Raw genomic sequence first — 23,208 nt, forward strand, 5'->3', positions numbered from 1 at the left:
AGAGATGGGGACATGAAACTGGGGACAGATATGGAGGTACATTAAACTAGGGGCAGAGATGGGGGCACATGAAACTGTGGGCAAAGATGAGGGGACATGAAACTGGGGGCAGAGATGGAGGGGGCATGAAACTGGGGACAAAGATGGGGGGACATGAAACTGGGGCAGATGAAGGGGTTATATGAAACTGGGGGAGAGATGGAGGGGGGACATATAATTTACACGTGACTGTAGGAGGTTATAAGGTAAGATAATCCTTTAATAGTCCCACAGTGGGGAAATTTCATTATGTTACAGCAGCATAGTAATACAGATGCAGGATAATACACAGTAATATATTACAGACATAGGCACACATATGCTGAGAAGAGAAAATATACTAGGAGTCTATAGCAGCTAAGAAACAGAAGAAGGAAGAAGGAATACTTCATAGTCATAATCATAATCATTACTTTTCTGTACAGAGTGATCTTCTCTTGGACTGATGTATACAGCCTGATCGCGGTTGGGAGGAAGGACCTGCAATAGCGCTCCTTCTCACACTTGGGGCGAAGCAGATGGTCACTTACAGTGCTGCCAAGTGCCAAAAAGCTCTCATACATGGGGGGGGGGGTTTGTTCTCCTGCATGGAGCTCACCACGGACAGTGTCCTTTTGTCACCCACCACCTGTACTGGGTCCAGGGGGCTCCCCAGGACAGAACTGGCCCTTCTGATCAGCCTGTCAAGTCTATTTCTGTCCCTGGTTGATATACTGCTCCCCCAGCAGGCCACACCGACAAAGATGGCTGAAGCAACCACAGAGTTGAAAAAGGCCCTAAGAAGTGGCCCCTGGACTCCGAAGGCCCTCAGCCTCCTGAGCAGGTAGAGCCTGCTGTGACCCTTTCTGTGCAGTGTGTCCAGGTGATCAGCCCAGTCTAGTTTATTATTGAGGAGCACACCCAGGTACTTATAGGTCTTGACTTATTCAATCCATGTCCCTTGGATTTCCACCAGGGTCGGAGATACTGTGTGGGGGCACATGAAAAATGAATGAGAATGGGCAGAGCCAACATAAAAGTCCCTCTTCCTGCTCTTCAAAAGTTGGGAAGTATGTGTATCCAATTGGTATTACATCTCTATGGTTACATTTATTTATTTTTACCAAGTTTGGATCAAGCATGTAGCCATCTATAGAAAAACGTATTGCAAATCCTCTTTGTCATAGTAATGACCCCTCCTTTTCTAATATGGATCTGTGGCTATGTTGTCAATCCAACCATCGTCGTTGGCCAGTCTCCATTTTGGACCAGTTAAGCCCCAGTGACTACATTGTATAGAAGACCTTCAGGGAGGATTCCTAAATCTCTTAATGATTTTTCCTGATGTTTTTGTGAGTTACAAGCAGATTTCTAGACTTTGAGGAGACGCTCTGTGACTGTGTTTGTAAGCCGCTTCTTTCCATGTGTTTAACAGGAAGCAAACTTGTCATACATATTCATCCCATATTGCCCTCATTTCTTCCCAGTGCATTTACTTTCTGTCACTGCGTTCATTCTCCCACTCGTTCCGCCTCTTCACCTTCCTCATTCATCTTCTGGGTCTGTCAGTTCCTTTTACTCATGTGGTAATTTTTTTATTTTACATTTTTTCCTCCAATGTGCTGTGATTTTTTTTATGCTTATTGAAACATTGCTGTATTAGATGAAATGGGTACATTACCATATTGCTGCAGGCTGTTCCCGGCATGCTGGATATTACCTCATGCTAGTAAGTTGTATCAGTGATGTACTGTATACTCAATGAGCTGTGCATGTGGTCAGCACAGCCCGACTATGGTGAGACTGCACCACTGTCTAAGACTCGAAGAACTGATACCTCAAGAATCTTATGGAAGTAGAAAGCAGAAGTATTATTGCTGAGTAGTTTATAAATAAGGGGTATTGGCAGAATCATATCCATACCCTACCTTACAGTTATCCCCCCCCCAAAAAAAAAATAAAAAAAAATAAATAAATAAAAAAAATCCAATCATATGTTTTTCATTTTTTTGCAGGAAAATATTTGGCAGTCCTAGTGGGACTCTCTCGGTTTATGCATCAAGGCAGCTTATGGGCAGTGTCCTCACTGTACAAAGTGCCCTGTAGCGGCAACTCTTTGAGTTCCCATTGGGTTTCCTATTGTTGCTGTCAAAAGGAAAGTGGGCTGTCATGTGGTCTGAAGTGTTGGATTGCCTATTGTCAGGTTGGGAATGTCACAAAGTTATGGAGGTGCCAACTTGGGGACACAACCATGGGTATAAGTTAAGAGGGTGCTGTCACATGTGAACCCAAGTACCTTAAGGGGCCCGTAGAGTGTTTCTTCTCAATATGTCCAATAGACACAAGATCATGGATTAAAATTGGTTATGAAAAATTGATCTATTTTTCACTGCCATTTTTTTTGGTAACAATCATGTGAATATAACGTTAAACAATCACATATTGGTGGAAACCCTTTAAATTTTCCATTAATGTCCATTAATTAAATTATTTAACGTTATAGTAAATTAATTCTCTTCTCATTTATTCAAATTCGACTCGAAAAGTGGCCATGAAATAGTCGTAGTCCCTTATAATTGATGTTCCCTGGCGGTTCTATTGATTTGTAATCTGCATCATCACATTAACTGTGTTCATGAGGAGTAAGGTCTCACTTCTTGACATCCATTGTCCTGTCTACTAACAACCAGGCTCTGTCCATGCTAAGCAGACGAAGGTGACAAGACATTGACGTCCTGTCAATGCTAAACTAGGAAGTGCACCTGCAGCGACCTGATGATTGGCATCGGGAGGGGAGATACCTTTACAATGGGAGCACAGTTGCGCCCCCCCTCCATTCAGCCTTACAATGGCCATGAAATCTAGGTCTACAGACTATTATAAGGGACTACAAACAATCTTTTCATCTCATCCAAAAAAAAACTGAATATATTAAGCATAATTTAAAATTTAATGTGGAAATAAAAGAGGAAATACATATCCATAAAATAACAGTAAAAAATGTAAATGTAATAAAATAAACAATAAAACATTAGCAGTAGATTAAATGAGGATATGCTATTAGTGTCGGCACGTACAGTAAGCACCCAAAGCAGATTTTTTTTTTTTTTTTGTATTAAGTGAGTTAGTTGGCTGATTTCTGGGGTGAAGCCGAGTGTATTCTCATAACAAATTTATAGAAAGGCATTCAAACATCATTTATTTCCTTATTATAAAAAAATAGATTTTTTTTATATCCCTAAATATGATTACCTAGAGGCATAGCAAAAGGATCCTGGAAGGGCATGAACCTCAGGGGCTGGGATTGAGGGGCATCAGCAGCAAGAGTTAATCATTATTAATAGAGTATTTAGCAGAAAAAAACAAAATTCAGATTAATGCGCTCCCCATGATCAAGTCATAAGCCGAATGGCTTTATAATGGTGAGTATAGGAGATGGCTGCACACCCTAGTCATTATTAATAGAGATACATGCCATAGAGCCTTGATGGTGAACCTATGGCACGGGTGCCAGAGGTGGCACTCAGAGTCCTCTCTTTAGGCACCCATCTGTGGAATAAATTATACTGTCTGGGGGCCTCCGTGGAACAAATTGTACTATGTGGGGATCACTGTGGAGCAAATTGTACTGTGTGGAGGTCACTGTGAAGCAGATTGGACTGTGTGGGGGTCACATCTGAGCAGAAAGCTCTATAAAGTCCCATTCATACGACCATATTTTGCAGGTCTGTAATTGTGTGCAATTGTGGATCCGCACATTACTAAGGTTAAATTGCCATGTTGGCACTTTGTGATAAATTAGTGTGTTTTGGGTTGCAGTTTGGGCATTCAGTCTCTAAAAGGTTCTCCCCACTGCCATAGAGAGACAGGAAGGGGGGGGGGGGGAGACGGCATGAACCTCCGGGGCTGGGATTGGGAGGACAACAATGGGTCCAGCAGCAAGAGTTAACCATTAATAATAGAGATACTTGCTATATACATCTTGGTCTCCTAGAGAGATAGGGGATGGGGGGTGCAGCATGATTCTCAGGGGCTGGGATTGGGAGACATCAATGGGACCAGCAGTAAGAGTTAATTATTAATAACAGAGATACATGTTATTTACACCCCAGTCTCCTAAAGTTATGGGAAGAGGGAACAGTGCATGTACCTCTGGGGCTGGCAGTGGGATCACTAGCAGTAAGGGGCAATTATTATTCAACTCACTGGTCGGGGTCATCTTCATTCAGATGCTACAGCAACTGGATCTTATAAGGATGCCAGTGCCCTGTGCTCATTTTGAGCACATTCTGTGAGCTGCGTGAGTGAGAGTCATACCACACAAAAATGTCAATAACATGTCAAGGAATAAAGATATGTCAAAACCAAGCACACCTTTGAATTCCTCATCAAATTCTCTATCGATTTGATGTATCACAACACCCCCTTCCCATTTGAAAAAGTAAAGTTGCATCCAAGATGGCGGATTTCAAGATGGCCGCAAACTCGGTAACATAGCCTAAAAGTTTTTCCCCCACTGCCAAACCATATATCATGATATTTGGTTACTAAATTTCACGCGGTTCTCATTTTATAGGGGTGGTGCGGGACTTATGGCCCACCCTGTATATTTGACCATGTGATTACCTATATAATTTACTGTCTCTTATTTTGTGCGGCCATCATGTATTACTGAACAATTCTTAAAGCATTTCTTAGCCACTAAATCTAACAAGTATTCTCTGTATTGGTGCTGAGATGTTAAATACAATTTATTGTTTTCTGTTACCTGCCTTTATAGGAGGAAAGCTTGGCTGTAATGCTTCATGATTTTGCTGTCAAGAAATCTAGAAGAATATATTATTAGACACTTGTTTTATTGGCGGCTTCTCACTTTTATATTGGTGTTCATTTAAAGGGTATTTCCATACTGGAGGGGCATGATATAAAATATTCTGGAATTGCATTTTATCTAATTCATTGGCTAAATGGCTCCTGCTACATTTCTTCTGGTTTACATATATGGACTGTATTTTGACCATTTCCGTACGCTGACCTTGGCGTGGGCTGCCGTGGGCGTGCTTATGACACTTCTCTGCCCTGCATATCAGAATTAACCTTTGAACTTACAGTATGTGAGAATGGAGAATTCTAGGTAATGCTGACCACCTATTATGGTGGGCGGGCGGCTATCTACAGTCTTTACTGTTGCCACTGAGCTAGAGACTGAGCGCACATATTCCCGGGCAGCCCTACATAACATGTTTGATGTATAAAGACTAATTATAGTAAATGCATGCCCCCTATCTGTTACAGTGTCATCCGTACTAACCAGAAGTGTTAACCATTAAAATCCTGGCCTTCTGTCGCACAATCTGTCTGCCAGCTCTCTATAGCGGGCCGGCTATAATAGTCGTTTGCTGCTCCAATGCTCTTTTTCTTTGTCATTCTTTGAGAATCCTGAAGAAGGGATTAGAAGTATTTGTGAAGCTCCCTTCCCCCAAATTAGCCTTTCCCCCTCATTTCTTTCGTATAAGATCTCTTTCATTCCTTTATCCCAGTCCTCCTAATTCTCCTTTTGTTTAGTAGCATTTTTGGTATGTGTCTCCTTGCGCTTCGCGTTTCCAGCCCTTCTTTTGGTAGCAGTTTCCTTGGCATGTGTCTACGTTATTTTCAGTGTCTTTTCTGATGGGATTATGATAAATGGATTGGTTTTCTTCGCATGAGCTGGTCCTAACACCTCTTGCTCACATTGGGTCATGCTGCAGCGGTGTTGGAAAAGGAAAGATAGATGAGAATAAGGGATTAGGGAGACAGGACCAAAGGTGAAATTAAAAAGGTGATGGGTAGAGCGGAAGGAAGCGGGACAACAGATCATCTCGTGGGACTAAGCCTGGTTAAAGAACGCTTCCTCCAAAAAGACAAAAAAGAACGGAGAGTAGTAAATATAAGCTCTTGTCATGTTCTGTCTAATTGTATTCAGTGATTTTGTGGTTGCATTTACTTTCTTAGAAAGCTGGGTGACCACTGGTATGGCCCCCAGCACAACTTCTAAGCAGCTTTCCTAGAACATTGTACGACAACACTTCCTAATCTATGTACATATTATATCCCTATGCATTCTATTCCCCATATTATTGTATAACTAAGCAGATTTGACCTTCAGTACTGTAGAAAAGTTGGATAATAACACCAGTAGGAGATAAATGATGGCCAAATTAGATGTTACCCAGCAGATATAGCTGAAGAAATAGCTGGATAGAAATTTTTAACAAAAAACAACTACTTAAAGGAATTTCTATCGAATTGTCTGATTCATAGGGGTCCAATCACAAAAAATTGTGTCCCCCAAGTCTTCTGTGTGAATGTAGAGGTCGTGTATATGTTCATAGGTCACCACTGATTCATTCATTTATATGGGACTGAAGGAGGTAGCTACAGTACAGTACTTCAGCTCCATAGAAGTGAATGGGGAATGGTCACACATGGTCCATAAGAAAATAGGACATGTCCTATAGATGTAAGCTCATGGATTAAAGTTGGCTATGAAGAATGGACCATTTGATCAGTTCATCAGCGATCCCACAGTTATCCCATCTTTTGTCTTCTTAGTAGGGAAACCCTTTAAAGGGGCTGCTTTATGAATTCCTCTGCTCTATGAGGCCCGGTTCACATCTGCGTTCGGTATTCCACTTGGGGAGTCTGCTTTGGGCCCATCAGGAATGGAGACCTATATACACAGAAAAGCGGTTATCTGAGAAAACATGAGGACCCCATAGTCTATAGTCCCCAAGCAGACTCCCCAAATGGAATACCGAACGTAGATGTGAACCGGACCTTAGGGCCTATTAGGTATTCTCTCCCAAACCACCTATATAATCCTGAATGGAGAGTTACTCTTAAGTCATTTTCCATTCTGGCGGACTACCACTGTCCTTGTATTATAGTACATAGGTGGCCATTTATAGCTTCCCTTGCAAAGTCAGTTATTTGTCCGAGGTGCTTCGATCAGAACCAGTAGCAGGTGATCGCCGCAGTGAAATGGGTTGTCTGTTATGAGACAAAGGGTTGTCAAGTATAGAAAACCCATGAAACCCATTTTCAAATACTCTATTAGTGAATTTAGAGGGAAACAGGATCCTTACATGTTATCCTAAGAGCATCTCATTCCAAATTACATAGACAGCACATTGATTTCATTGGGCATCATGTAATGTTTCATTCTCCCTGTGGTGGCGCTGCCGAGGAATTGAATAAGTGCTGCCAGATCCCCCATAGATTGTAGCTGATCACTGACAGTTTCCAGCAGCGAGACATCATTCTAACAAATAAGGACTCTCCCAAGTAGACAAGTATTTTAAGATTTATTCGTTTGCTCATTTTCTCTTTTTTCAGTGGAATGTGCATCTGGCGCAGTGTTGGAAAGTCACAAGGAAAACGTTTTCCTATTGTTTTTGGGATTGCAAACTATTTGTTTTCAATGCAAATTTTTGTTGACGTTGAGCGGCTGATGGCAATCTGCCGAGCATCAGATCTCCTCGCACCGCGCCTCATGTTATATGTAAACACTCAGAATTATCCACAACACATTGTTTGTTCTATAGTTGTGCTTTTTGTTGCAATTTTTTCTGTACGGTCTGATAGCTGTGAATAGATGGAGGCATGCCTCTACCGTAACTTCATTCTGTCGGGCGCAATGTCTGGAAGATGTAGACCACCAGAATCAGTAAGAGCTGGATCTAAGCTTTCTTGAATGTGGGGCAGAGGTTTAGCTTACTGACATAGCCCTATATCTAGGAATAAATACATGACCAAAGTGCCATAGGGAGGAGGAGGAGGAGGCTCCACACAAGTTTTTGGGTTGCTTATTAAAGGTGTTTTCTAGAAGTTAATTGAGAGTGATGATAAGACGTCATCGGTACATTGTACGGACTGGGAGTCCAGTACATTGTAGTAGTGGCATCTGGAACAGTCTCGTTCCCATTCATTTGAATAGGAACAGGCCTGGCGAAATCTTTGAGTTGCTTATTAAAGGTATTGTCCAGGGTCTAAGATAATGGATACTGATAACTAGACGTCTTCACTACACTATATGAATTGGAAACTGTATACAGTGTAGGGTTACCTGTACCCTACAGTAGTGGCGCCTGGAACTGCAACTCACTCCTTTTCACTTGGACAGGAGCAGGCTTGCCTCTGGCCATATACCTAGTATATGGCTTCCAAAAAATTCTTTGGGTTGCTTATTAAAGGTGTTGTCCAGGATCTGAACGTAATTGATACTGATAAGCAGGAGTCACCGCTACACTTTATGGCCTGGAAGCCGTATACAGTGCACGGAGCTCCATACACTGTAGTGGTGGTGCCTGGAACTGCAGCCTATACCTATTCATTTGAATAGCTTATACCTAGTTTATGTATATATATTCGGTCTATTGACCGAAACAGATGATCGAAATGGGGTCCAAGTATTGGACCCTGACTGATCTGCTCAATTCATTTTAGTGGGACTGCTGGAGATGGTCTTATTCCAATGCTCACTTATCTCCAGCACTCCCATGGCAATATATGGAGCGGGGTCCCGCATTTTCAACCACCACTCCATTCAAGCCGGGTTGGTTTTACCTTTCAATCAAACAACACATTCCATGGGGAAGAAATTGTGTTGACCTATATATTCTTATATAGTTACCCCCCACCCCCACATACTTCACATTCGGTATTTGGGTTGAGGTCAAGGATTTGGAACAGATATAATCCCTTCTCCTTTGAGGATGAACGGTTACATTTTTATACTGGACCTGAAGAGGTCATGTTATATACTCTATGGATATCGAGTTCAGTGAACCCCTAGAGGGCTATGGACAAGTTCCTCCATAGAGCACTTTTCATTTTTGGCTTTGTTTTATATTAGGATGTTAGCCCATGTTTAGTGCCGTTATTTTAGGAATATTTACCAAGTTGCTTATAACTCCTTGAAGACAATATAATACCTTTTCCTGTCCATTACATATGCAAATGTTAGCTTCTAGAGATTTACTTCTTTCCATAAGCAATGCCCCTTGATTGATGTAAATTGATTCTGTACTTTAATACCTTCCATTACTGTCAAGTGTGTCTGGATCATCAGTGTAATTGTCTGATATTACATAGTGTTTCGCTCGGCACTGTTCATAGGCACCTTCTACCTGCCGAACTGAGACAGGTGGAAAGACACTAACAATGGGGCTTCACTCTGCGCATTGTAGTTTAGAGAAGTGCGAGACAAAAAAGATGCAAAAAAAAAGAAGAAACAACATTATCGTATGTCAAGGAGGTAATATTCTTGAAGTTGGTCTAAAATTATCATAACATGCTCTAAAATAATCTCAAATAGGTATAGAAGGATGACTTCATGTACGTTATGCCGCTCAGCTCCAACTAAAGCAGCTTACGGAAAAAAATGGGGATTGTAGTTGGTGTCACAGCCACACAGGTTAGGAGTTTATAGATTTTATGGTATTTAAAGTGTACATGTATCTTGGAATACCTTTTGGGTCTTTGTTTTTGCCTAAGCAAATCTAAAATGATATGCTCAAGAATTTCTTAAAATTTCTTTGCTTGGTCTGATAAAGATGGAGAAATCACCTGCATAGATCTAGAGTTGAAAAATAATATGTGCCTGCCTGTATCTACCACTAGAGGGAGTGTGGGAGTTTACATCATATTGAGGTCAATGTATAAGTGCTACGCAGTTGTCTCATAAGCTCCCTCTAGTGGTGGGTATAAAAATAACATGGTGTTAAAAGGTTGTAATCTGTGGAGTGGCACCTATTGGTGGTGGTGGTGAAAGGTCTTCTTTAAGAGAGAATTAAACCTGACGTATAACATGTAAAATATATATGGGGAGAAGAACGCTACAGGCAACCTCCTCGTAGCCTAAAATCGCTGCCCCAGTGAGCAACGTACTTTGATTTATTGCACAGCAAATGCAGAAAAGGTAGCATGACCCTTGGCATCCCTATAACCAGCACTATTCTACTTACATATATGCTAAGGACTGGTTTCATCCAGATAATCATTACATTACTACGTCTCTCCTTCTATTCTTGATCAGAGTATGTGTTGGCATAATGGAGAACGTGACTTTAGGAAAATTTGTTCATCTGAGTCATCACCTGTCTCATAAATGGTAATGAATGACCCGGCGACCTCCATGAACATCCCTGGAGAGAAAGTTTCACTTATGGAGAAATTCTTTCGAGAGAGATTAAAGCAAATTCCAAGGCAAGAGATGTTCTTGAGAAAATCCAGTGGGAAGATGAAATATAAGAAGCCAAGCCGGCTGTGCCTGATATTAGATTAGTGAGTGCTGAAAGGAAGGTGGAATACATGGATAGGATAATCGGGGGAAGATCAGTCCAATGGGATCAAGAGAGGTCTCTATAGACCTCAAATGGTATTGTGTGATCCAATGGGGCCAGTTGTATGATTTGGGCTGTCCATCAACATGTGTCCAGGGTGTAGTCACGTCTGTTGTTTCAGTCTTCTGTTCTGCTATAGGACAAGAAAACGAATGAAACAATAAAACAGATACATCTAATGATGGATAACAACAGATCCTAAAGGTCTCTATATAATGTGGTCCCTCAGAATATGTTATTTTATCACAAATGAAAAAGTTGGGTTTGAAGGACTCTTTCAACCAAAATTTTTGACCAACTCTGGCCAATGAAGATGTAGCATTACCATGGACTGGATTGTAGCTGTTGTATGAACCTAAAATATAATAGAATAGTGAAGACCATATGGAAAATAGCCATATACATAATATAGAACTCCTGGGAAGAGATTAGGTTTAGCATCTCTATGAGGCTGGGTTCACATCTACATCGGAGTCTCCATTGTAGAGACTGCCAGAAATTGTCAGTCCTGCATGGAGAATTATAGTCAATGGCGTCCTCTGATCTCCTGTCTCCGAATGACAAAGAGTCCGGTCCTAGTGTGAACCTAGCAATAGCTTACCAATATGAAGCCTCATATATCATATAATACATGTGTTCCCCCGGTTAATCATTACATGTATTACCTGTCTCAGTCAGGCAGGTATTAGGCTGGGATATCACATTTACTATTTGGATTGTGCCAGGATTCTGGGGTTCGTCGTGTCACAATTTTGGCACATATCAGTCTATTATTGATTTGCACCAAAATGAACAGATGGTTCTGTCTTGTGAGACGTATTTGGGAAATGTCTCGTAAAGAGGTTGTAGCTGTGTCGCGTTAAAAATTGTGCCAGATTTATGACTGGGTTGCAGGAGAATTTTTGGCACCAAATATTGATCGATACCATAAAGAAGGTAACGGAGTCTGACGTGCAGCAAGGATATATCAAATCTATTAAACACTGTGCGTCACTGTGATATATTTAGCGTCCCTTCTGACTGCCTTGTCGCCATTTATGATGACAAAATGTTAAGCAGCATAAGGGCTTATTCACATGAGAGTGAAAAGCGGAAGTGAGATGGACAATTTTGGAATACCTGTAGTTTAGAGAATACATTGAATTCAATGTGTCTATTCATATGTCTGTTTTTGGACAGTCCACAGCAGTCAAGAAAACTGTCATGCTCTTTGTCCGTTCTCATGGACACACGTACACTAGGTTTGCGCTAGCAGTCTGGCTCGCTAAAACAACGATTACACACAGACACCGATGAACCCCATTTACTATAATGGGGTCTGCCAGATATATGTCAGGTGTGCGCTGTTCAAAACTGAAAGCGCTGGAATAAATCCCTCCAAGCAGAAGTTTTCTTTCTGCTGATTTTTGGCGGTTTTCTAGTGAGTCAATAGAGATAAGAGGATCCGTTTTTAACTGATTTTAAACGGATTGACCTTTATACGTCTGTTAAAAAACGGATTAGTGGGTTGGGTCAACAAGGAAAGGCCAAGGAATGCCAGAAAAAACTGAAAAAAACGGAAGGGAACGGATTCAAAATCCATAAAGATGGACATTAACATGAGTGTCGTGTGTTAAAGTCCTTAGTACATATCTGCCCATTGTCTATGCCGTGCAGCGCCCTGTGCTGCGCCCATCTGTCCCGGTTAGATAAGGCTATGTAGTACCCAGAATTTGATCATACCCCAATTTGCGCAGTCCTTCATAGATTTGCATGACATCTTAGACATGACATCTTTTTGCATGTTCTGTCCCAGGTATTTTGTGTCATTTTTGCTTATTGACTTTAGTTGTGGAGAAATCGGACACTTTTGTGGTTAGTACATGTGGCGACACAGTCGCAGTCTTCCATTGCGGCAGCTTTAGGCACATCGGAGCGTTTTTATAAGGATTCATTGATATGTAGAGAAGGTTTAGGATGTAGAAGGGACTAGCTCTATGCAACAAAGTCCTCCAGAAAACAAAACAGCTTAGTGAAGACAGCAATTCATGTCTGGGTGACCAGGAGGTGACAGTCGTGAGGGTGAGATTGATTGTCTTCGGTCTGTACATGTGAAGTGAGCGAAACGCAGCTGCAACACAAAAGTTACCACAGAAATGGCCTTGAATTGAGTGCTGGGAAGCTTGTTTGTTGATGCTCCAAAGAGAGAGGAGGGAGGAAGAACATCAGATAGACTCAAGCCTCTGCCAAGAGCAAGCACATGCAGACCCCGAGACACATGCTCCATCTAGAAACACATGCAGATTGAAAGATGCTCTTCCAGGAGACACATGCCGGCCCGAAGGCACGTGCAATACCTACAGACACATGCACACCCAACGATACACCTTATACCTACAGACACATGCACACCCAACGATACATCTTATATCTACAGACACATGCACACCCAATGATACATCTTATACCTACAGACACATGCACACCCAACGATACATCTTATATCTACAGACACATGCACACCCAACGATACATCTTATACCTGCAGACACATGCACACCCAACCATACATCTTATACCTACAGATACATGCACACCCAACCATACATCTTATACCTACAGACACATGCACACCCAAAGATACATCTTATACCTACAGACACATGCACACCCAATGATGCATCATATACCTACAGACACATGCACACCCAACCATACATCTTATACCTACAGACACATGCACACCCAAAGATACATCTTATATCTACAGACACATGCACACCCAAAGATACATCTTATACCTACAGACACATGCACACCCAATGATGCATCATATACCTACAGACACATGCACACCCAACGATACATCTTATATCTACAGACACATGCACACCCAACGATACATCTTATACCTACAGACAAATGCACACCCAACCATACATCTTATACCTACAGACAAATGCACACCCAACGATACATCTTATACCTACAGACACATGCACACCCAACCATACATCTTATACCTACAGACACATGCACACCCAACGATGCATCTTATACCTACAGACACATGCACACCCAACCATACATCTTATACCTACAGACACATGCACACCCAACCATACATCTTATACCTACAGACACATGCACACCCAACGATGCATCTTATACCTACAGACACATGCACACCCAAAGCTACATCTTATACCTACAGACACATGCACACCCAGCAATGCATCTTATACCTACAGACACATGCACACCCAACGATACATCTTATACCTACAGACACATGCACACCCAACGATGCATCTTATACCTACAGACACATGCACACCCAACAATGCATCTTATACCTACAGACATATGCACACCCAATGATACATCTTATACCTACAGACACATGCACACCCAACGGTACATCTTATGCCTACAGACACATGCACACCCAACAATGCATCTTATACCTACAGACACATGCACACCCAATGACACATCTTATACCCTTATACCTACAGACACATGCACACCCAACGATACATCTTATACCTACAGACACATGCACACCCAACGATGCATCTTATACCTACAGACACATGCACACCCAACCATACATCTTATACCTACAGACACATGCACACCCAACCATACATCTTATACCTACAGACACATGCACACCCAACGATGCATCTTATACCTACAGACACATGCACATCCAACAATGCATCTTATACCTACAGACACATGCACACCCAACGATGCATCTTATACCTACAGACACATGCACACCCAACCATACATCTTATACCTACAGACACATGCACACCCAACGATGCATCTTATACCTACAGACACATGCACACCCAACCATACATCTTATACCTACAGACACATGCACACCCAAAGCTACATCTTATACCTACAGACACATGCACACCCAACGATACATCTTATACCTACAGACACATGCACACCCAATGATATATCTTATACCTGGCTACAGACACTTGCAAACCCAACGATACCTACAGACAAATGCTGGTCGTGCCCTCATTTGAAAATGCAAAGTGATGATGATGATAAAAATTATTTTTTAATATGCAGATATATTTCCAAGAATTATCGTGTATGAGCCCCATTGAAATGGGGAAATCCTTGTGCAGCTTAAAGGGAACCTGTCACATGGAAAATGCAGTTGGATCTGCAGGCAGTATGCTATAGAACAGGGGAGCTGATCAGATTGACATGTATGTCATATGACCGCTGGTAAGGGACACGAGACATCATAGGGCGGCGGGGACTATCACCCTAAAAAAATCGGAGCATCAGGACTGGATTGCGCTGGGAGACGCTGGAGCACCGGGGACTGCTGAGTATGAATTATTTCTATTTTTTTCCGGTCACATATTAAAAAATTGGTTATCTCCGACAGCCCCTTTAAAGGCGTTGGTATTGAGCACTACTTCCTCTTCTAAGGCCAGTGGCATCACATTCTTAGGTCATATGGCCATGTTGATGCTTAGTCCCATTAAAATGAATGGGGCTGAGCTGCAGTACCAGTCACAGCCACTATACAATATATGGCGCTGTGCCTGGCATGTAATGAATAGACCACAGCAATCAATATCATCATCTGTAGAACTCCTTTAGGCCGGAGCCCCACATAGCCTAAATGCCATGATTTAAACTGCGGCATTTTACAGTAAGTGCGAGGTGAATATATTTCTGGCTAGTCCCAACCAAATCTTGCAGAAAAAATATCTGCCGCAGAAATACTCGCTTGCGTTTTTGTAAATCGCAGTGTGTCAATTATAGCTACGCAAATGCTGGCGTTAGGTATAACAGAAGCAGAAAGTCAGAAGAATAAAAGTGCTGTGGGAAAAACCGCAATGTGACATTTTGGCTGCGGTTCGCTACGTGGAGTCTTAGCCTTAGCTACGATTGACCTGTCAATCACACTATAGCTTCCAAATACTAGATACATTGGGGCCAGTGCGGAAGTATTGGGTTAATAATTTATGTTCTCCTTCTAGAAAAGCCCTTTAAATCACCCCGCACAGATCCGAACCGCTGATGGAGGCCTGAATTAAAGATGAGGGAGGAATTGCTGTTCTTCACAGATTTGGTGGGTTGATTAAGTCCAAAGGACAAATGTTTTTGGCGGGGTGTAATGGCAGCCCTTGGCATGGCTGCGGAGGACTTGTTGTATCCGCAGTGTATTTCCTGGTAATTACCTATCAGTTATCAGTAATCTATTACCAGATTACTGTTTACACAAGGAATAGTGACTCCAGGGCCAGGCACCACATTACGCTGCCTCCCAGCACTTCACACTGGTGTAATTGTAAGCGCCGCTTTCTGTCCTAGTCCTAATTAGGGGAAGGGAACAGATGGTTGTAACAAAGGCTCTTGGAATTAAAGGAAGACATTCATGAAGGAAAGTCTGCCAAAAACCCAGGCATCTGTGTCAGCTCATCTCGCTGTTCTCCGTCTCCTGTGCATTCTGGACAGAACGCTCCGGCATTTCTCTACATTTATTCTAATACAATCTACATTACATTGAATTAAGGCTTGTATAGTCCATCATTTAGGGCTGCATAAATACAGATGGAGAGAAAACGAACAGTCTTTCATTTAATGGGGTATTTTGCATGCGAGGACATGCACACATCTGGATCTTTGTATAACCCAGTTATTTCAGCAGTATTCATACAATATTACTATGAGCACGGCTGGAAATGTACCGCCTGATTGTGCACGGCTACGGGGGACTTTTCTCTATTTTAAGCCTTATTCACACGTCAGTGTTTTGCATCAGTGATTGTGAGCCAAAAAACAAGAGCGGGATGAAAATACAGAACAGGTGCAAAAGTTTCCAATCTGACTTATTTCTGGGTGGTTTTCAGCGGAAGTGTTATACAAAGCTTGTGGGACCCAAATATAAAAATCGTACTGGGCCCCCCAACTATAATGTATTGTTTATTGTACTGGTCCCCCCATATTAGGAAGAAATAGATTATGGGCCCCTGGACCCAATTCTATGCACCTCCTCACGTTATCCCCATGATCTCCACTCCAGGATGAGAAAAAAGAGAGAAAGAAACAGGAGGTGTCAAAGGTTATACCTACATCTACCAGACCTAACTTGGTTGTACATGACCGGGAACACAGGGGGCACACAAATGTCATCCCTGTGACACCCATGCACTGGCCGTGTTTCTGTGGATTCATTAAAGAGATCCTATCATTGAGAATTAATTTTTTGTCGGTCACATGTCGGAATAGCCCTAAGAAAGGCTATTCGTCTCCTACCTTTAGATGTCTTCTCCGTGCCGCCGTTCTGTAGAAATACAGTTTTTTCGACAGTATGCAAATGAGTTCTCTCGCAGCACTGGGGGCAGTCCCCAGCACTCAAACAGCATTGGGGGCGTCGCCAATGCTGCCAGAGAACTCTCCAATGCCGCCTCCATCTTCTTCAGGAACATCATCTTCCTGTGTCTTCTTCCAGCGCCAGCTTTGAAACTTTGTAGACCTCGGGTAGAGCCTACTGCACATTTCCGCAGCCGCAAGAAAAATGTCCGCTTACACAGTAAGTAAGCCGCCATTTTCTTGTGGCCTGTGGGCATGCGCAGACGGCTCTGCTCGAGGCCTACAAGTTTCAAAGCCTGCGCTGGAAGAAGACACAGGAAGATGACATTCCTGAAGAAGATGGAGGCGGCACTGGAGAGTTCTCTGGCAGCATCGGCGACGCCCTCAGTGCTGTTTGAGCGCTGGGGCCCGCCCCCAGTGCTGCAAGATAACTCATTTGCATACCATCGAAAACCAGTATTTTTACAGAACGGCGGCGTGGAGAAGACATCTAAAGGTAGGAGACGAATAGCCTTTCTTAAGGCTATTCCGACATGTGACCGACAAAAAATTAATTCTCAATGATAGGATCCCTTTAATGAAAGGGCTGCAAAATCGACAGGAATAGGACAAGGTCCGTATTTTGCGGCCCGTGTAATTCATGGTCATGTGTATGGGCCCATAGACATGAATGGATCAGTGTTCTATCCGGGAAAAGCCCAGAAAACACTGACCATTCATGCAGTCAGTGTGCAAGGGAGCTAACCCTGTGAGTATGTGTAAATGCTTAAGGGGCCATTCGCAGAAAATGAAGAGGAATTCAGTCACAGCTTAGCATTCTGTCCCAGAGAAATAGGCCTATTCAACAGGGAGTCTCGAGCCATGGACTCTATGGCTGAATCAATCACGACATCCGCGGCAAGATCGAGCAGGGTACTTATTTTATTCAGCTTCCTACTGCGATCTCTGCCTTTCATTGTTTATCCCCCAATAGGTATAGTGGGGGTAGAAAGTCTACCTTCTGTTAAAAACGCGTTTCTGCCATCGTATTTCTGTAGCGTTTTTGGCTGCACTCGATACATGGGGCTTTAGCCTTAAAAAGTGTCCAGAAATAGAAAAATTGTGCTTTGTTTTAAAAACAGCACCACATCTTTCTACAGGTTGTATGTGGCATTGCAGCTCAGCTCCATTTATTTCAATTGCAGTGAACTGTTATATGAGATGCTCACCCATGTATAGGAGCGGTATTGTTTCTGCAGTAAGGTAGCTGATTTTTTTCTATAATTCTGTATCTCTATAATACTTCACTGTAAGAACACACCATATGGCAGCACATTGTGTGCCTAGGGGTTCATAACACTAGTTAGCATGTGTATGTGTCAGTTTATACCATAGCTGTGGAATTCTATTCATACACAAGGTAAAAGCATATACAGTATGTGGTTGATAAACACTGCAGCTAAAGGGAGCACATTGGAGATACCGTAAATCTGACATGCACCTGCTTTTCAGTGAGACAGATTGTAAGCTCTGTCGGCTAGTACATGGGCGGGTGTGCCTGATCGCTCCCTGGTACACTTAAGGCGTTAATTAGTAATAAATGACTTTATGCAGCATTATTAATAACAAGTGTGAATTAAGGCGAACGACTCTGAACGCCACGCGGGAATCTCACTCCAATCAACGAACAATTTTTCCTAGCGGCCTGATTGATGAGTCTCCTCTGCATTTCATCGCCGGCCCCTCATTAACGAGGCGAGCAATGTAATTTTACACGAGCCCTTGACCGCTTCTCCTGAGTGATTGATGCCATAATGACTGGCAGCATCTGTGTCTCTGCCGCCCTGCGCCTCCTGCATGTGCTTCATTCCCGGCCTGCGTGCAGTATCCAGGCAATGCAAAAAGTAACCTGACGCAAACCGTGTCTGCAAACATCACCCGATCTGGAGGTGTTGACTCTTCACTTCGATCTGAACGGAGGCCATTTCTCCTGAGCTTTTTGCAGCCTTTGTACCCGAACGTATAAAGTATACAGCTAAAAAACAATTACATGTGAAGTATTGATTTTTTTTTCCCAGCCCGGTCTCTTAGGGGTGTGGGGTTGTCAATATCATAAAACAAATAGCAGTGCAATTATACTTGTAAAGCCGCCATCCTCCTCAATATGATGCACGATACAAACAGAAAATAATCCATCCCGGGAAGGCTTTGTAAATAGCATCAGGGTGATTGTAATATCCAAAGGGCCTCATGGTTCATATACTGCTGGCTATCCATCACTAAAACAAGCAAATGGCTTTCCCATTCTTCACATGCTATATTTAACACATTTATCAGTGGTTAAAGGAAACCTTCACTTTTACACAGTATATCTACAACCATCCATGGCTAAAATCTACATAGAATGCTATATATGTGCATATATATATATATATATATATATATATATATATATATATATATATATATACACAGTACTGTGCAAAGGTAGACAGGTGTAAAAAAACCAAAGTAACATTAGGTTCACAATAGTGTTCGGGAAACCCTAACCACTTAAAACGCAGTTACCCATAGAAACCCAAGGACCCCACAGACTAATAGGGTCCGCCGAGTTTCTCGAAAGGATTGTAATAAAGGACAATAATGTCAGAAATAGAAAATAAAACATACTAGTAGCATAACTATGATATCTTGCCTTTGTATTGATTCTGTCCTGTCCATTGCCCCGCCACCATTCTGTCTCCGCTAAAGCTGTGATAACCATGAAGTGGCGATTCAGTAGTTCCACTGCGATGAAGCATTGGTGAAGTATGTAGCAATAAAGAATCAGGTTGTCCTACCAGCGAAACCACTGGACACAGCACAAAGCCCCGGTATCCATGGGATAAATAAATGTCTGAAAGCAACTAATGACTAGTCCTAAAATAATCTTAGAAATATAGTGCAGAATATTTCATCATATTAATAAGATGTTTGGAGGTTCAATCTCTTCTTAATCTTAGACAACGGTCAAGTACAGTATGTGCAACTTGTGAGACCTAAATTCAATTTCACTAGAATCGTCTCCATTTCCTCCCAGGCCATATTCCTATGTGGGCACCACACTCACCTATTAAGTGCCCATTGTAACCATTGCCAGGACAACCCAAATTTTCATGGTGCCTAGGTTCCAATCTGAGTTTGTATATTCTCCCTGTGTTTGCAGGGATTTCCTCTGGTTACTCTAGTTTTCTCCCACATGCCACATACGAGGGGTGATCCAAAAGTAATGATAATCAATAATAAACAGAATGAATATAGTAAAAATAATAATTTATTTTTCTACATATTCTCATAACAAGTCTATACATTTAGTCCATCTCTTTTCTAAACTTAGAATTCCCTTTAAGGGGCTCTATCAGCAAAATCATGCTGATAGAGCCCCACATATGTGTGCATAGCCTTTAAAAAGGCTATTCAGGCACTGTAAAAGTTAAATTAAACTACCCCCCGTTTTAAAATAATAACTTAAAAAAGAATGTTCTCCACTTACGGAACGTGCACCCTGGGCGGGCATTCAGGGTGCGCCGTCTTCTTCTTCCCCGCCTCTTCTTCCTCTGACGTCTTCGGGTCCCATCCTCCTCCGGCGCTTGCTTGCAGACACTGATTTAAAAAAAAATAGCCCGGGCGCATGCGCAGTAGCCGTAGTAGAAGCCGCGTGCTACTGCGCATGCGCCCGGGCTATTTTTTTTTATCAGTGTCCGCGAGCAAGCGCCGGAGGAGGATGGGACCCGAAGACGTCAGAGGAAGAAGAGGTGGGGAAGAAGATGAAGACACACCCTGAATGCCCGCTCAGGGTGCACGTTCCGTAAGTAGAGCACATTCTTTTTTAATTTATTATTTTAAAACGGGGGGGTAGTTTAATTTAACATTTACGGTGCCTGAATAGCCTTTTTAAAGGCTATGCACACATATGTGGGGCTCTATCTGCAGGATTTTGCTGATAGAGCCCCTTTAAAAAAAAATTCTTGATCTTGACCCTCAGAAAAATCCCCAACGTTATCACGTTGCTATCATCGTCAAATTTCTTGCCCTGGAAGTGTTCCTTGAGCCGAGGAAAGAGAAAGAAGTCACTGGGGGCTAGATCTGGTGAACAGGGGGGGTTTCCACCAGTTCAAAGCCCGCTTCTTGGACGGCAGCCACGGCAACTGCAGCTTTGTGAGCCGGCACGTTGTCTTGGTGAAACAGGTCTCCAGCCCGCAGTTTGCCGCGCCTTTTCTCCGTGATAGCCCCTGCAATCTTCTTATTTGTTCTGCGTAGTAGGAGCCCGTAATAGTGGCTCCCTTCTCCAAATAGTCCACCATAATAATTCCTTCAGCGTCCCAAAGAACAGATGCCATAACCTTCCCTGCTGAGCTTGACACTTTGAATTTCTTCAGTGTCGGTTCGTTGGCTCGTTTCCATGTCATCGATTGTTGTTTAGTTTCGGGATCAAAGTGGTGGATCCAGGTCTCATCCATGGTCACAAAACGTGACAAAAAATTCTCCTGGTCTGCTTGGAAGTTTTCGAGATTTGCTCTTGAAATGTCGACTCGTTTCTTCTTTTGCTCGTTGGTTAACTTTCTCGGCACCCAATGCGCGGAGACCTTTCTCATATGCAATTCGTTCGCAAGGATTCTTTGAATACTGCCATATGAGATCCCTGTGACCTCAGCTACATGCCTGATAGTCACTCTTCCATCTGCCAATACAACTTCTTCAACTTTTTCCACGTTATCTTCAGTGAGGGACGTGGATGGACGTCCTTCACGATGTTCATCTTCCGTCAATGTTCTTCCCAGCTTAAACTCCTTGGCCCAGCGTGCAACTGTGGAATATGGAGGAGAAGAGTCCCCCAATGTTTCCACCAAGTCGCTGTGTATGTCTTTGGTAGACATTTTTTTCAAGCAGAGGTATTTGATGACAGCTGATTTCGTTTTTTTCCATTTTGATGTTCACTCCTCGGCAGTTCGTATTTAAATGAATGTAGCTCCCGGGAATCGTGGCCTATTTAAGTGATTTTTTTTTTCTGAACTAGTGGGTACCTAAGCGAGTAGAGGACATTTTATTTTTATTTTTGTGTGCACTAGAAATAATCGATTATCATTACTTTTGGATCACCCCTCGTATATACTGATGAGCAAATTGACTTCCCGTAAAACTTTTTTTTTGGTGTTGGGGATAAGCGCCTGTATGGCGGCCCCTATTTCCCCTACTCCATAACGTTCCCTGCACTTTGAATCCCTTGTGTGAGAAAAATGGATTCCAAAGGTTCATCATTGTTATTGTAAGCATTGCTATGCATTATTGTTTTCTGATTACGTTAAATGAGTTATCCATTTTCCAATATTGATGACCTCTGCATCATCTGTACCAAGGTAGCGCGGCTCTCAGTAATAAGATAATCCTTTAATAGTCCCACCATGGGGAAATTCAGTGTGTTACAGCAGCATGGAATGGATAATACAGTAATATATTACAAGAAAGAACACATACAAGCTCATAGCAGATAGAAAAGATACTAGGAGTCACAGCACTAGGAAGAAAAGAAAGACTCAGGATCATTTAGTTCTCTGTGCGGAGTGATCTCTGCTTAGCCTGATGTTGATTATACAGCCTGACCGCGGTTGGGAGGAAGGATGTCCGATAGGGCTCCTTCTCACACTTGGCTTGAAGCAGTCACTCACTAACAGTACTGCCCAGTGCTGTCATGGTCTCATACATGGGATGGGAGTTGTTCTCCAGCATATGTCCAGTATGGTTTACATACTGGGTGCCACGCTGCTCACTCGCTGTACAAAGTGTAGTGGTGGGTTTAGGTACTGCATAACTGTCTTCAATATTAGAAACTGGATAACCCATTTAACGCATAGAGGTATAAGGTGCAACTCCTAGGCCCCAATACAAAATCTTTACCAGCCACCCCCATAACTATAATGTATTGGTTATTGCACTGCTCTCCTTATATAGGGACATCTTATGGGCCCCCTAAGGCTCCTGGGCTTGGGTGCGCCCCCTCCAGTTACGCCTGCATTAATGCACATGATAAGAGACATTTAGAATAACACATCATGTCAAGGACTCAAGATAAAAAAAATCTATATTATTCTTGCTGATGGCGATGCGCCAGATGCTGCTTTAATTTCCTAAACATCCCTTAGAAAATGACAGCCGTTGATCCCAATAGCTGCAGAAGGACAAAGCGACGTCTCTGGTGGCGGGATGTCATGTAAATGTAAGTCTTCTAAAGGTGAAATGTCTGTTCATAGAGCTGCAGCTTGATATATTATGTGCAGATACTATTGGAATACATGAAAGGTGCAGGTGTTATCGCCATAGCCCTCCACGTTCAGTCCCCATCGCCTGCTCCCATTCACTGGGATGAAAACAAAAACTAGCGCTGTTAGCATTCGCTGGCGTTGTCAGTGTGTTGCCCTGCTACCTGAAGCCATGCTGGGAGAAA

General features: G+C 42.5%; 1 protein-coding gene and 1 long non-coding RNA gene across 3 annotated transcripts in view; one reads left to right on the plus strand and one right to left on the minus strand.

Annotated features, from left to right (window-relative positions):
• EPHB1 (EPH receptor B1) overlaps window positions 1-23,208 on the plus strand; it is a 289,639-nt gene that overhangs the window by 55,641 nt on the left and 210,790 nt on the right. The gene's annotated exons all lie outside the window — the stretch shown is intronic.
• On the minus strand, window positions 13,231-13,766 carry LOC142196804 (uncharacterized). Its single transcript, XR_012715283.1, has 3 exons — window positions 13,736-13,766; window positions 13,551-13,587; window positions 13,231-13,254 (listed from the first exon to the last, which is right to left on the minus strand). It is a non-coding gene; the product is annotated as an uncharacterized LOC142196804 (long non-coding RNA).

The sequence above is a fragment of the Leptodactylus fuscus genome, chromosome 3, assembly GCF_031893055.1.
Source record: "Leptodactylus fuscus isolate aLepFus1 chromosome 3, aLepFus1.hap2, whole genome shotgun sequence".
Taxonomy (NCBI): domain Eukaryota; kingdom Metazoa; phylum Chordata; class Amphibia; order Anura; family Leptodactylidae; genus Leptodactylus; species Leptodactylus fuscus.